Source organism: Calonectris borealis, chromosome 1, assembly GCF_964195595.1.
Source record: "Calonectris borealis chromosome 1, bCalBor7.hap1.2, whole genome shotgun sequence".
Classification (NCBI taxonomy): Eukaryota; Metazoa; Chordata; class Aves; order Procellariiformes; family Procellariidae; genus Calonectris; species Calonectris borealis.
In genome coordinates this window covers 92,530,269-92,543,500 of record NC_134312.1, presented here as the reverse complement: position 1 = coordinate 92,543,500, position 13,232 = coordinate 92,530,269, and the positions used below count along the sequence as shown (strand labels likewise).

The following is a 13,232-nucleotide window of genomic DNA, read 5'->3' as shown; positions in this document are numbered from 1 at the left end:
TTGATGTGCATATTGCACTTTTCATTAGATGCCACAGAAACAGCCCAGGCTGAAAAGCATCTGTGTGGATAGTTTATACCTTTTAGCAGACCAGTAAAACCAATTGCATGAGCAACAGAAAATGAGGTTTACAACAAATAATTCATGCTAGGTATACAGTCAGCTGTTACTGGATGAATGGATTGACATACATACTGAAAAGTTAGATGGCTTAGACTCCAGCCCAAGATGGAGTACGCACAAAGAGGTCCTAGTCTTTACACATAGGAAGTAAAAAAGCACATTTAGATCAGTATAGTTCTACGTAAATTTCATAATGTCAAACATAATACACCCTCCTCACTAAGGGACAAGAAGAGCTGCCATCAAGGAAAGCTTGTTGAATGGCCAAACTGCAGGTCTGAAGATTAGAGTGATGTCTAATCTGCAAAGGGAAAGGGCCTGAAGTAAACTTCGACACACAGTCTTATTTCTCTATATTAGAATGAAGATATATTAGGCTATGGAAAAGAGTTTCTGGGAACAAAGTGTCTCTAAAATGTGAAGCAAGTTCTCTAGAATAAGATAATAGGGTTTCCACTGTTTGTCTCTTTGGAGCTTTCCTGTACACAATTAAAAGCAAGTCCACGAGGACCTGGAAGTTATGCTACCCACAGAAAAATTCCATGCAGCAAAAAAATCACAGAATCGTAGAATCATTTAGGTTGGCAAAGGCCCTTAAGATCATCAAGTCCAACCGTTAACCTAACACTACCAAGTCCACCACTAAACCATGTCCCTAAGCGCCTCATCTACACGTCTTTTAAATACTTCCAGGGATGGTGACTCCACCACTTCCCTGGGCAGCCTGTTCCAAGGCCTGACCACTCCTTCAGTAAAGAAATTTCTCCTAACATCTACTCTAAACCTCCCTTGGTGCAACTTAAGGCCATTTCCTCTTGTCCTATCACTTGTTACTTGGGAGAAGAGACCAACACCTACCTCAGTACAACCTCCTTTCAGGTAGTTGTAGAGAGTGGTGAGGTCTCCCCTCAGTCTCCTTTTCTCCAGACTAAACAGTCCCAGTTCCCTCAGCCACTCCTCACAAGACTTGTCCTCCAGGCCCTTCACCAGCTTTGTTGCCCTCCTCTGGACACGCTCCAGCACCTCCATGTCCTTCTTGTAGTGAGGGGCCCAGAACTGAACACAGGATTCGAGGTGCGGCCTCACCAGTGCCGAGTACAGGGGCACGATCACCTCCCTGCTCCTGCTGGCCACACTATTTCTGATACAGGCCAGGATGCCATTGGCCTTCTTGGCCACCTGGGCACACTGCTGGCTCATGTTCAGCCGGCTGTCGACCAGCACCCCCAGGTCCTTTTCTACCGGGCAGCTTTCCAGCCACTCCTCCCCAAGTCCATGGCGTTGCCTGGGGTTGTTGTGGCCGAAGTGCAGGACCCGGCACTTGGCCTTGTTGAACCTCATACAGTTGGCCTCGGCCCATCGATCCAGCCTGTCCAGGTCCCTCTGCAGAGCCTTCCTACCCTCCAGCAGATCAACACTCCCGCCCAACTTGGTGTCGTCTGCAAACTTACTGAGGGAGCACTTGATCCCCATCATCAATAAAGATATTAATCAGAACTGGCCCCAATACTGAGCCCTGGGGAACACCACTTGTGACCGGCCGCCAACTGGACTTAACTCCATCCACCACAACTCTCTGGGCTCAGCCGTCCAGCCAGTTTTTTACCCAGAGAAGAGTGCACCTGTCCAAGCCATGAGCTGCCAGCTTCTCTAGGAGAACGCTGTGGGAGACAGTGTCAAAGGCTTTACTGAAGTCCAGGCAGACCACATCCACAGCCTTTCCCTCATCCACTAGGCAGGTCACCTGGTCATAGAAGGAGATCAGGTTGGTCAAGCAGGACCTGCCTTCCATGAACCTGTTCTGGCTGGGCCTGATCCCCTGGTTGTCCTGTACGAGCCGTGTGATGGCACTCAAGATGATCTGCTCCATAACCTTCCCCAGCACTGAGGTCAGGCTGACAGGCCTGTAGTTCCCCAGATCCTCCTTCCAGCCCTTCTTGTAGATGGGCGTCACATTGACTAACCACCAGTCAACTGGGACCTCCCTGGTTAGCCAGGACTGCTGATAAAGGATTGAAAGTGGCTTGGTGAGCACTTCTGCCAGCTTCCTCAGTATCCTTGGGTGGATCCCATCCGGCCCCACAGGCTCCTGTGTGTCTAAGTGGTGTAGCAGGTCGCTAACCATTTCCCCTTGGATTACGGGGGCTTCATTCTGCTCCCCATCCCTGTCTTCCAGCACAGGGGGCTGGGTACCCTGAGAACAGCTGGTCTTACCATTAAAGACTGAGGCAAAGCTTAACACCGCCAGTGTTCCCAACAAGGATTCTTTGCTTCCATGGGAATCAGCATCTTCTTCACCATAACCTAGAACCCTGAATCATTGTTTGCTGTCACCTTACACCCATTTATATGTGCAGCTGTCATCTGTTTGCTCAGCAGACAGGGCAATGAGAACAGACGCAAATAAATCAATACACATAACATAAAACTATTAATCCTATCTTCCAATCAGTGCCAGGCTCATGAATCTGTGTACCACCTTCTGAAAATACAAGCATTCCTGACAGAAATACCACCTTTCTTTGGAAATCCTAATGCTCCAAATATGACCTTACAATAAAAAGCTCACAGCGCTTTTCAGGTCAGTACTATTCTGACCTCCTTTACACAAGCAATAGTCTTGGAGGGCTGTCAGAAGTACTACCTTACTTCAGACTCTTATCAAATAACAAAAAATATAATAAGGACCTTGTGAATGTTCCCCAACAAATACAGAAGCAGCAGCGACTGAACCCCAGCTCTCCTGATCCCCAGTACCATGTTTTCATCCAGTGAAACGTCCTAGGTTTCATGCCTCGTCTGGAAACACCATTGTAACTTCTGGATAAATAGAGGATCTGTATGATGATGGTGGTGGATGTTGATCTTGGGGAAGTGACTAATTCTGACTTTGCAGGTCCTTAACACAATGTCTGGAGCAAAACCGTCAAGAGTTTCCTTCTGTACGTTGCCCCTTTAGCATGCAATGCTGGGAGTGCTCACGGTGTCTATCAGCTGCACTCGTGAGCCACAGCAGGAAAAAACCTCGAGCAACAGTCAGAAGTGCACAGAGCACAAGCAAAACCTGTGTTTTGGAAAGGTAGGCCTCACTGAACCTGGAAAGTATTACAGCATCTTGCCTTCCTGAGTAGGAAGCCCTTCACCTCCATTTTAAGCAAGACACAGCAAACAAAAGTCAATTCTGTCTCCTGTGACATGGCAGCATGCGACAGTTCAAGGGTTTGCTTGTCTCTCCTCGGAGCAGGTGCTGCAAATTAGACATGCCTATAGGGGAGAGGAGTGGCTGAGAGCTTCAGACTCGTTTCAGGGGTGACCCGCAGAAGATGTGAGTTTGCTTATGCACCACGTCACCCCCTTGGTCTGATGAAAGCCTCCGCACCTCCCCTCCCTCCCCTCTCCTTTAATCTCTGCATGCTGCTATGCGGAAGGTGCCAACTTGAGAACAGACAGTTCTGAAAAGAAGGCAATTAAAAAAAAAAAGCACAGTACTTTAGAAATTTAAACAACAAGCCCTGTGATCAAAATAATTCATAAAGGGAAGGATTTTATGAAGTCATTTCACGAGCACACAATGCTTTTTTTTTTGCTTTGTTTTTTAAATAAATCCGTCAGTACACATGCCAAGGCAACACATCTGAATACAATATCAGCAGACACACCCTGAATCCCTGCGCCTGTGCTCTCCCAAGTTACAGCAAAAGCTAAAAGCTGGGCTTTTTGCCTACATTTTAACAATTATCAATTTACTTCTTTTCGTTTGGGTGCATTAGTTAAAACCTTTTTTCCCCCCTCTCTCCCTCTCTCTTTCTCTCTCCTCCTTTACAAGCACTTCTTTTCTCCTCCCTTCACAAAAAAACATTATCTGAAAAATGGATTTTTCTCTTACTGACGGTAAGTGTGTCTGTTTAAAAAAAAAAACATAAAGAGATCTAACTTATAATGAATCCCTCTGGCATAAGGAAGCCTGTTCTAATCTCTCTTTATCGAGCCTGAGTGATAGTTTTGCTCAACGAGTATTGACAGGGCCGTCCTGTTTCTCAGGCTTTCATTTTCCCCGAGTTGGAAAAAGGATACAGTGCATTTTCACATTCTCCAAGTCTGCAGTTGTTTTTATATAAGAAGCAATTTGCTTGGGTCACATCAGGTCAAATGGGAAGCCTGCCCAGCTCTTGGTTTTAAAGGAAAAACATACAGAAAGACACAAAAACACAGCAGTTTCCTTCATTAAATTCCACTCTACCTGCCATGGGCTTGCAGCCACAATGGAATTTCCCACCCTGGCTGACCATAGCTAAACTTTTATTTTTAGGGTTTTCCCCCCCCCCCCCTTTACATAAAAAGTCTTATTAGTTTTCTTTCAAGTGAACTTTGAGGTAAAGGTTATTAAAGTCAACGCAATTGTTCATTTTTTAAAATAAATAAATTAATAAAGGCCAACACAGGAGTGGGGCCAAATGCTGAAGTCGTTATTGAAGCCCAGATTCTGATCTCTGTTACAATGCTGTAAGTCAAAAGCAACTCTTCCAAAGTTGTTGGAGTTGTGCCTGGGTAAAAGATCAGGATCTTGCCTCAGTTTTTAACTCATTTATCACTCAGGGAAAACCTCAGCTGACTTCGGTGCGAGTTTGCCTGAGTTAAGACTGCCTGTGAAGCACAGCATGAAGCCTGTCTCTGCAATGTGTTAGGCGTTCTGCTGAGCTCTTCCAAACTCGCAGTGGCTTCAACACTTGAAAAGAATGGCACCCAAATAACTGCCTTTCTTATTATTTAGTAATTGCAAAGGTTACCAGCACTAGGAAAGCTTACTCCCAAGGAAAAGGAAATCAGCCGCAATCCTCCCCCAGCCTCCCAAACAATCACTGAAACCCGAGGTGAAATTCTACCCTGAACTGCAAGAAGATGATGCTGAGGGAGTGACTCAGCGTGTACATTTTTAAGAACAATAGATCACGAAGATGCTTCATTGATTTCAATATAGCCCTAAGGAGAACCAAACATAGTTGCTTGCTTTGCTTTGACTATGATTTCATTGTACACACAGGCAAGGGGGGGCAAAAAAGAGAAAAAACCAAAGGGATACATCCTGAACTGGAGGTGAGACTGTTTCTTTTAGGATGCTAAAAAGGTGTTTGATTCTAATTTGGATCCATCTAAGTATCAAAGCATTTGTACCTGGCCTCCCTCTGCTGAACACCCAGCTAATCCTACTGCTTTGCTACTAGTTTGCATTTAACTGCAAATGCTATAATTAAGTTTGCTGAACAGTTTCCATTCAGACCGTTTGCCCATAACTTTCTGCAAAGTTCTCCTTTCAGGCTGAAAGACTGGCCTGAAATGAATGATGCAAAGTATAAGGCAAATTGGGGGCAGGTGGAAAGACAGCAGTGGAGGATCTACTCAGCCTTGAATTACAAGTGGGTGGCCCCCTCCCTTTCTCACAATTTCCTCCACCCTGAAGAGCCATTCAGCTTTTTTTCTACAATAAATAAAAAAAAAAAAAAGGGAAAAAAAGGAGGGGGGAAAAAAAAAGAACAGTTGGCTCAATGCCCCTGTATCCTCTGTTTTCCAGACACCCATGTGTGAAACAATGGCAGTTTTGCCTGAATCAGGGCTGAGGATTGCTGGGCCTGGCCTTTGAACGATTTTTTGGACTTACTATCGTGACTTTCATCCAGAGATCACAAAGGACTATGCACTATTTATCACACCAGACAGACCTTTGAAGGGGTTTGAGCTGTATGATAGCAGAGTCACTTCTTCCCTTGCAGTCTCCTTTCCCCAGCAGTCTAAGAAACAAATGAGTTTTTAAAAATTTCATGTACTCTCTTCAGTTTCAAAGGCTGGCTAGTAGGAAACTGCGAAGTTCTCTTCATTTTATTTTCCTACGGTCAAATGGTTCTTTTCTTTTTCTTTTCTCCCCGCTCTCTCTGGTGTCTGTTTTTCTAGTTGATTCATCTATTATCCCTCTTTATATAATCAAATTTCTCTACTCAGTGTGTCATTGTGCTCAGGCCGTATAGTGCTCTGTCACCTCCAACTCCTTTCCTTCAGAAACTCCACACCCCAATTCCTCTTTAAAGTTGCTTGCTGAAGCATTTGTTCTTTCAGCATCGCCATACATTTATAAACTGGAGATTAGTTCACTTTGTCTGCCTTCCAAAGCCATTTGCTGCTTGAGACCATTTCATGAGCTTGTCTATTCATGTGGATAAACAAAAAAACCTCAGCTATAATGTGAATTAGGAAGAGGAAGCAGCAGTTGCACGGAACAAATACCAGTGAGGGTGAATTTAGTAACAGTCACAGTTTTTATTGGTGCTGCCCCTGCCTGAACTATTATACTCCGACACACCTTTAGACAGTGGGGTTTTGCAAGTTAAAAGGATGATATTCCTTTTTCGTAGAACTGAGTGACCTACCATAACATTTTGCTCATGATTCCAGCATTTCTGTACTGAAGAGTCCCTAGACTCACAAACTTCTGTCTAGATGATTAATCTGAATACTCTGCAGTTCCCCAGAGCAGTCCATTATTTCCCACAAAGCCTTTAAAACTTTCTACTAAACTCAGGATTTTGAAGTGATGTCTGGCTAGCAGATGTGCTTATTCTGGAACATTTAGATATCTTCTCCCAAAACAAGAGCCCTTTCAACAATTTAAATTCAAGTCAATGGCAAAATTCCTATTGATTTAAAAAGATATGCTCAACTCTTAAAATAGGGAACGGGCCCTGAGCGTCAGACACTTTATATGTAACATCAGAATATATAATGAAATTCCAGTCTCCGGATATATTAATCAAATTGTGTTGATTATTTGTAGCTTAAAAACATGGTAGAAGGCAAAAAAAGGAGTTTTCAAATGGTTTACAGAAGAAATGATGGCTAAAGTTAGATGTAGCCCCATTAGCTACCTGGAGCAGAAGGCCTGCAAGACGTCCTCTTTCCCTTGAGGTCATTCAAGATGTGTCGTTTACAGCAGAGTTTCCTCAGTGCACTTCCACTCCTCTGGAAGGGTCTCATCCAATTTGCAAGACACCGTGCACCCCATTTCTCTGCTTTAAACCCCTTGGACCTGCATTTCCCCTTGCAGATATGTAGAGTGCTGAAACCCTCCAGGCTTCAGGGTCTAGATTCACATCTGCAAGACTCGGAGGAAAATCGGATCCTCTCTATGCAATCGTAAATGGTATGAAGTGAATAGAGTTGAGAAACAGAACTTTTTGCATATCTGGTGCAAACCTCTGCGCGGTAAATGGCTCATCAAAGACTAATGATCTATCACAGAGAGAACTGGGAGACCAGGTGTGCTGCTGAAGTCTTAAAGAAATATTTGCCAGTAGAGCTTTGATTCTGGTCAGGGAAACTTAGCGGCCTTAAACACCACAACTGACTAAATAGATGTTGTATAATTTTATAAAAGACAGCAGGAATGACTGTAATTATGCTTATTAGCAGATAAAAATGTCTCTAAAGGATTGGATTGGGGGGGCTTATAAAGCGAAACAGGAAACGGGCTCATTGAACACATCTGTGGCGCATGGTTAATCTAAGCCGAAGCCTTGCATACGTTCATTTTCCATGCCAAGCATGATCATAAGGCATGATTACATTCTATCACTTCAAGGGGTTATAGCTTGAACTACTATAGAAAACTAGCTTAAAATTATAATCATGTTAAGATATTACATATATTTTCTTAAAGATGTGCTTAGCAATTCTGTCTTTTGAGTGCTTCAACAGTATTCCCAGAATCAAGTCTTTAAAATGAACTACTTCATTATTTGTGTTGCTTGGGAGTTTTCTGAAGGCAGAGTAGGAAAAAAGTTTCAAATATGTTACAAGTTCTTCTCTATAACCTGCTTGTGCTGCATACATTTTTATTGAAATTCCACATAATTTATGATTTTATAGCCTTCAAGAGAGTGGTAAGCACTGGAAAGAGAAAGTAATAAGAGATATTAATCAATCCTACCTCAATGACTTGAATATTTAGGATGAAATCATGGACCCAGAAAGGAAACAGTTACCATTGATTTCAATGTATCTGGGATTTCAGCTTTCTTATTTGCTTAAATTGCAGATAACTTAATTACTAAAGTACCTAATTGATAAAATAACTGGGCAGAGGTAAAAGCTCACTAACGATAAGTTAACCACCAACAAAACCAATATTTACCCTTTTAATTCTCTTACATCAAGAGCAACTAGCCTTCCTGCCTGTAAAGCCATGCACGATACCCAATCTCTATACAGCTGAAAGCCACAAGACATGTTCCACAGTCAAAGAAACATATGAGGTACGGGACCTCCAAAAGCAATTCACAGGTTGGAGATCACAAACTCTCTCAAGAGTCCTGTTATTTCCCTGCACAACTGGGCTGAGCTGAGCTTGCAGCTGGGATGCGGGGTGAGCTGCTAATGTTGGCCTCCCTGGTCCCCCCAGCAAGGGACGGAAATGATTCAGCAGCGCCCCGTGCCAGCACAGCCCTGCTGTGCATCATACATCATCCCTCCTCAGCCCCGCAACTGGGTTGAACTCAAAGTGCTCGCATGCCTGAGTACAGCTAAAATCAAAAATCTTTGCTCTCTCTATTAGGAGACCCATAGATTAAGGGTCTGCGGGTCTATACTGCTTGCTGTGCTGAAGGGTAGATGTATCTGGGCCAGCTCAGGGCAAGCAGAAATAGGCCCCATAGGGGTCTTTAATAGGGGAGCTCAATTAGCTGCCTAATAGAAATATTTGAAGATTTTATGAAAACCAACAAAATTCAGTGCAAGGCTGACTTTGTAAGGTAGGTGAGGATATCCAGACTTCTAATTTAAATTTCATCAGAGTCACCACAACTGAAATACTTGTATTTTTGTTCACATTCCAGAACCTGCCAAGACCATCCTTTTTATTATTTTAATATTATTATCATTATTTTCCCAAAATGTGCAATTCCCGCATCAAAAAGAGCAAGCTGGGTACTGTGTTTGAAATGCTAAGGCTGTATGAATTCTCTAGAAATATTCACCATTCACTTGCTCAGAATGGCAAGTTTCAATGAGATTTTCCTTGCTTTAATCGGTTTGAGCTAGCTCTTTGGCATTCTCTTATAAATAATAGAAGCTACACACTGCACTTTTATAACATCATTCATCTAAGGATCTCATAACTTAATTAAGAGGGACATTGTCAGGTTAAAAATCATATATTTTTTATTAAGTAATTTCCTTATCTATGTTACTAATAACATTTTAGGCTATTAAGCTGAAACAAATGCTTAAAATCTAATTTAACATCTACTACTAGCGTGTATATATTATATATACACACAGCTGGTTTACTTTCTGAGATATTAAAACAGATGTGCTAGCTTTACTTTTGTTTCAAGTTCGTTTCATTTACAGTTTTTCATGTGTGAACAATGCTCTTCCTTCAGAGTGGTATAAACACTCCACGAGAACATTTAAATGCAAACAAAAAAATATATTAACATGTAAGAAAATAAAACATATGTTTTTGTTAATATAAGACTTGCAAGGATTCAACAACAATAAAACTTTAATTTTGGAGAAAACTGTCTAACATTGTATGGTGGTTATTTTCACTTTCTCTAAAGGGAAGGTGACAAGTACTACTTCTGTATTGCTTAATTACGGGAGAGCACAAATCTGTTTGCTGTGAGGGAAAACATCATTAATAAATTCATTCAGCTACATTTGAGCCTTTTCAGATATCCAGAAATGTGCTGTTACTTCACTGAGGCTTACAGCAGAGGTTTGCTTTTGATGGGAGAAGTTAGCTGTGGGGAAAGTTAGCATAATGAAGTTTCTATCTGTCACAGTTTAGTTAAACTGTAAGTTGTTGAAGTCTACATGGCACTTCCATAACAAGCGGACAGTACCTAAAACACTGCAGGGTCTCTGGGAATCTCTATAAATAAGTGTAACATCAAAAACTACAATACGTATTTTTCCAACCTTCACTTAATACAGGGGAAAATGAAGACAAATGATCAAAGTCAAACAGAGAGTTGATGATAAAACCAAAATAAAATTCATAGCCTGCACCACTCACCCCTCACTAAACTACTTAGTTTCTTCCCGACGTTTCAATGTATTTTACATGAAGAACAAAAAAAGCTATTTTTCACTTGTACTCTTACTAGTTAGTACAGCAAGGAAGATGGGATTTTGACTTCCAGTAGGTAATTTTGCTTAGAAAGAGATTCCTTCTCTTTCCTCCATTCTCTACGTTCAGTGATCAGCAAAGCAGGTGTTCACTTGCAGATCCAGAGCTCCCGCCACGCAAGCCAAAAGGAGTTTTACCTTTCATTTTGCTTTTTAATGGTCCATTGCTCAGACATCAGTGTGTCTCCCAGGAGACATACTGCCAACTACTCAACTTTTTAAGCAGGTGGGGGTTGAAATGGGAAGCAGGTCATGGAGTCAACAGCAGTGAGTCAGCTCTGGCTACTGTTTAAAAAGAAAACTGCAATAAGACTGAAAATAATAAATACAAACAGTAAAACATACAGCCAAAAGGCCTCCCAGGAGCCGGTGAGGAGCCATGGGAGTGTGCTAACGCCAACTCTGAAGAATGGTGGTGCAGCCTGATACTCAAAACCAAACACAAAGCTCTTGTGCAGAAGAATCCTTTAGATAAGAAACACTAGTGTTCTTCAGCATTAAATGAGATTGTCTCCAAACTCAGCTGCAAATGCTACCTGCTCAAGGTTAATCGGTTTTGTAGTTGTAGAGACAACATGAAATTAGGCCAAGGACCACCTTCCACCACAGGAAGAGTTAAAGAAACACTTTGTTATTCTGCCTGAAAATGTGTTTTACCTAATAAATGTGTGAGCTTTCAGAGGTATCCTTTTGCTGGCTGACTGCAGTAGTGGTACTTGAATGTGTATTTGTTTCTTCATAGCCAAACCTCTGATAACCTCCGGTAACCTCCGATTCCCTGATAAAACTTTCATTATTTCACCTTAACATCATCTTATGTCAGTGTCAAATACACCTACATGAGAGCCATAGTTTTTATAAAGAGCAGGAAAGTGTATCCAGGATGCTACAAAACATGGATCCCTAAGCCAGGACAAAATTTTTTGGTTACAGACTTTTCATGTTCCATCTATTCAGGATCCAGGACATTACAGCTGAGAACCCGTGGCCTGGATCTGAATGGTGGCATTCCTGTGTCGGCTGCCGACCAGACAGAAAGTTGTTTCATGGCTTGGTTAAGTCTTTCAAATTATCAGTGTTCCATTTTCTTAATTTGTCATGCGCAAGACATGTCTTGAGAGACAGTGCTTTAGTACTCTGAAGTCCAGCTGTCATTATGTACGTCTCAGCCAAACCAGCCAGTGACAACTACAGAGAGGATAACGCTCTTCAAAAACATATTTGTGTCTTTCTGTTGGTGTCTTAAAAGCATGAGGTCTGATTACTCTGGTATTAATGTGTATAATTGTCTCATTAATCAGCACAGACCTTTTTCAACTGTATGTATGCTTCAGCAGTGAATAAATCGTAACAGTGATGGTATTTTTCAAGTAATACAATTTTTAAATGTCACACGCGTGTATGTCTGAAGACATCTGCCTTCCTCGCTGGCCATTCCTAAGACCAGAATACTGAATATAAAAGGTAACTTGTCTAATACAGCAAAATCAATCCTGATTGATTGCAATCAATGCACAGCTATCGCTCTCCATGCCTGCTTTTCCCACTTTAAGGCTATGTTAATGCCCAGAAAGCAAATTTAGTCCTGTATTTCTGTGCCTAGGGGGGTTTCTCTTAAAATTTAAAAACAAATCCCTATAGTTCACCGATTTAAAAATACTGCTGAAACCAAAGTAAAAAAAAAACCAACACACTAAGACCTGATATAACTTAAGAGTACATTTTTACTGTAATTACCAAGGAAAAAATAATAGCAAACCAGCTGTACCTATTTACAAAGGAATTTAAGACAGACTCTGGGGTTTGCTACCCTTATCTCATGGATAGCCTGAGCACACAAGGAAGATGCTCACCGTACAGTACTCTCATATTGCTAAAAAGATTAGCCAGAGCAACCACGAGCCAATGGCCTCATAAAGGCTAAAAAATTCCAGTTGACCATTATCCTAAAATAATCCTGTTAGGCGGCCGCACGGTGATATTTATTATGTGTGTCCAGTTCAAAGGTGTTGCAAAACACAGGTGGAGAACTTGGTTGTTCAGACCTGAGCGTTAACAACAAAATACTTGGTTTCGCAGTGCTGATTATACAGGAAATGAAATGAGTTTCTATGTTCCAGTAGCTGAAAGCCAGTATGACTGTATTCCACATCTTTCTCTCCTTTGCACATTATTTTTTGGGCTCACACATGTACTAGTCCCCCGCCCAAACACGCACAGTCTCACTGACTTTCTCCCTCACTCTTGCATTCCTCCAACCTCTCCCTCCATAATCAGCTATCTACCCATGATTTTATAAGACATTCATGTTCTCCCTTCTCTCTTTAGCCGTCGCATGAGCCCCCGGCAGGGCTTTCTTCCCCTGGAGGCACCTGCCTGTCAGGTCGTGGAGAGCCCCAGTAAGGCAGTAGTTGCTGCAGGAATTCCCTGCTGACCACGGGCCCCTCTAGGCTTCGTGCAAAGGACTAAAACACAGAGTCTTTTGGTCTGCGTTTGACTGAATTCGTCATCAGACAATATAGCCTCTAATTATAACTTTGCTTCTTCCCTCACCTCTCCCTGAACCAGTTTCCCCTCTTCCCTACGAAGAGAGCTAGCAGCAGTGAAGTACATCCTTCGGGTATGTAAGGAAGGCCTCCTTCATTAAATGCTATGAAGTGTTTTGATATCCTCAGAAGCGTGGTGTTATTTAAGTGCTAATCACTCTAGTCTTCAGTATGTCCAAAATGATTTCACTTGTTACCAAAAAGCTCCGTTGTCACACATTACATTGCCATTGCACTGAAAAATAATTAACAGCCTACATTTTGGGGTCCATTATTTGAGCTGTCTGACTGACTGGGGAATTATCCAGAATTCCCAAGTTTTCAACAGAGAAATTAGAAAACATTAAAAAGGTAGGCCAGGGAACAGCTCTGTGAAACAACTTG

The 13,232-nt window shown here is 42.1% G+C and overlaps 1 protein-coding gene across 13 annotated transcripts in view; it reads right to left on the bottom strand.

The window, feature by feature from the left end:
- Positions 1–13,232, bottom strand: part of ZBTB20 (zinc finger and BTB domain containing 20) — a 503,318-nt gene that overhangs the window by 215,684 nt on the left and 274,402 nt on the right. The window contains exon 6 of one of the 13 annotated variants that reach the window (XR_012676362.1): positions 3,621–4,291. The exons of the other annotated variants lie outside the window; for them this stretch is intronic. The gene's annotated coding sequence lies outside the window, so the exon portion shown is untranslated. Of the gene's footprint in view, positions 1–3,620; positions 4,292–13,232 lie in introns of those variants that run through there. 13 annotated transcript variants of the gene reach the window in all.